Source organism: Petaurus breviceps, unplaced genomic scaffold, assembly GCF_028583685.1.
Source record: "Petaurus breviceps papuanus isolate PSGF00001 unplaced genomic scaffold, PetGlider_PUasm1.0 126, whole genome shotgun sequence".
Classification (NCBI taxonomy): domain Eukaryota; kingdom Metazoa; phylum Chordata; class Mammalia; order Diprotodontia; family Petauridae; genus Petaurus; species Petaurus breviceps.
In genome coordinates, this window is record NW_027185655.1 from 29,914,697 (window position 1) to 29,918,000 (window position 3,304).

A 3,304-nucleotide genomic window follows, 5' to 3' on the forward strand; every position below is an offset into this window, starting at 1 on the left:
TTCCCCTTAAGAAAGAGGAGCCAGAGGAGAAATGACTGATCCCTGCCACACCCTTTGCTGTGGCCTATGGGCTGGCCAGGACATCCCATCTTCTATTTCAGTGAAATCGATCTCACCTTAGTGGTTAGGAGGCTTTTGTATTCCAATAAAAGAGCTATATGATAAAAAAAAATAGAATGGCTGGCATAGTGGTAAGAGAGGGACATTACCTATAACTTAACTGGTACCATTGATTTCTTTGATCCCATTGCCCGAGTCAAGTCTGTAATATCCATCCCCCCAGTGCCAGAGTTCTTTAATATCCTAAGTGGGATAGTCACTATTCTCTTGTCCTCATTTTCAACCAATTGTGTTCTTCCCTTTTGAGGGACTGACTAGCACCCCAATTAACCATTAATAATAACCATTAGTATTAACCATTTATGTCAGATTATATCAGTTAACTCTTACAAATATAAAAACATTTTCCCCAATCCCTCAGGGGAATAATACCTTCTTTCCCTACACCCTCCCATACTCCCTTGATGTCTGATGAGCTCAATTCCTACTTAGCATTATTCCCACAAAGTCTAAGTCCAAAGTTCACCGGGGCTAGTGTCCTGGCACCCTGACTTCTCAGTGTTTCTCTATTTTTCTGGCTGCAACATCTGGCCTGATATCCTGGGCTCTGAGATTCTCAGGTTGGAACTCCTAGCCCAAGGACTACTCTCTGAACCAGGAACAAGGACACACAAAACAAGACCCCAAACCAAGTGTCTTTCTCAGATCCTTCATACTTAAAGAGGGGTCAAGGTACAGTGTGTATGGCTGTGGCCAATCGTACCAATAGGAGCTTGGAAGACTATCACAGGTAGGGCACAAATAGTCCACATGAACATTTGGGATAGAATAAAAAAAAGCCAGGTCAATATATTCCACATGGGTAAAAGGAGGAGGAAAGGAGACTCTTAGCTTTTTCACCCTTACTGCTCAGTGTCAACTGTTGTGAGTAAAGAAATCCTTCACCCTTATGCATAAATACTGGAGACAGACCTTAGTCACATTGTTTTTAAAGATGCAGACATTTCTGATGGTGTAGCCAGTGGGAAAAGGTTGCTTGTAACCCCATGGCAGGCCAATGTAGAATATCCATTCATGTACTAGCTCTCTTGTCTTATAGGAGGAGATCCCAAGCATCTGCCATATAGTCTCCTGGATGTTCCACAAGCAAGACATTCCACTTTTTGGCTCTGGACAGTCTCTCTGGTTGTCCTTCATACCTAGAATGCACTCCTTCCTCTGCTCTAACTATTGACTTCCCTGGCTTCCTCAAGTACCAACTAAAACCCCACTTTCCATTGGAAGCCCCTCCCCAACCCCTTTTAATTACAGTGTCTTCCCTCTGTTAATTATTTCCTATTTATCTTGCATATAGCTTGCTTTGTATGTATTTGTTTGCATGTTCTCTCCTTCATTAGATTGTATACTCCCTGAAGGCAGGGACTATCTTTTGCTTGTTTTTGTGTTACCAGTGCTTAACATAATGCCTGGCACATCATAGGTCCTTAATAAATATTTATTGATTGATTGATTATACCATTTTAGCTGTTCTGGGAATGTGCCAAAACCCATTACAAATTGATATAAGATTCCTAGACGAAGTACCTCCCATTACCAATGTAGGTTGACCTTTTCTCTGCAACTTATATCTTAAAGAGTTATCTAGAGCCTTCAGAATGTCTAGAATAAAATGAACAAAATGCTAAATTGAAATAGAAATTTTGTAGGGAAAAGATCTCCATGAAGGAAGCTGGTGGACCACAGAGAAAATGACTCGGTTTATAGAAGAACCCATTCCCTAGAGAACAATGTTCTGCACAAACAGGGCAGCTGGGAAACCAGAGATAAAAGCATCCTTGGCCTAGAGAAAATGTCACTCCCTATTCCTCCCTCTGTGACCCTTTTCTAAGATATAATGTCAGAGATGTAACTAGGATGAGGTGACTGAGGCTTTGTTTAAGGCACTTATGATGATGTTGGTGGGCAATGTTGCCTTCTATCTCCTGCGCTCTTTGACTTAGGGTTCTTCTTATAGTAATTAATAAGAGCTACTTATAAATACATGATGATATGTAAACATATAGTAAATATATACATTTATTCCATAGAATATAAATACATAAATAAATGAGAGGAGAAAGGGGGGGAATAAATTTTTGTTAAGCACCTCCTATGTACTAGGCACTGTGCTAAGGGCTTTACAAATATTGTTTCATTTGATCCTCAAAACAACCTTTTGAGGTAGGTGTTGTTATTATCCTCATATTACAGTTGAGGGAATTGAGGCAGAAATCAAATGACTTGTCCTGAGTCAAGCATCACAGAAATATTTAAGGCCAGGGTTGAACTCAGGTTTTCCTGATTCTAGGCCCAGAAAGTCCTGGGACACTTAGCTGAGAGGTGGTGTGGGATAGTGGATAGGGAGGTGTCCTTAAAGCTATGAAAATGTGGATTCAAGTCTTCCTTCTGACACATTCTGTGTGACTTTTGCCAAGTTTATATTCAGAGTTTTAGGGACTTGGCTATGTCTTTTGGCCTTTATGCCAGATTCCTTTATTGTCTCTCACAATGCTAGGATATTTTCATGCAGATAGGAAAATGGATATGGGAAGTGGGTGGATTAAGAGAAGTCTTTTCCTTAGCTTTTCTCTCTTTATTCTTATAGAAACTTACAATTCCATTTCATATATCCTGTAATATTTTAATTTCAAAATATGTCATTGGTAAAAGTAAAAACATTGTTATTTCCTTTTCTGTTGGTTTTATTTATGTTGTTGAAATCTCCTTTAAATTTGTTTCAGGGAATTATTTGCTTCTTTACCTTAGTCCTTGAGGAATTCTTATTTTGTAAGTGGAATATTGGAGATAAAATGTTACACGTACAATGAAATTCCCTTCCAAATTTTCTTCAGTTAAATTAGTTGCTGTTTAAGCTCTCTTGTGCATGTCATCCTAAATATCTGTTTCTAGGTTATTTATTTGCCAAACATACATAAACTTGGAGAAAGTTTGGTAATCCAATTGTACCACTCATATCTTATAAGCATTATTCTTAGAAAACTGGTCTGATGGAATGCCAGGGTACCACTATTGGTCTCTACCTTTCTAATTTATTAAATTGCCCCAAGGAGATCACACCTACAATTCCAACAACCATCACAATTAATTCTGCAAAGTGGGTTTTTTTCCGTCCTTCCTTCCTTCCTTCTTTCCTTCCTTCCTTCCTTCCTTCCTTCCTTCCTTCCTTCCTTCCTTCCTTCCTTGC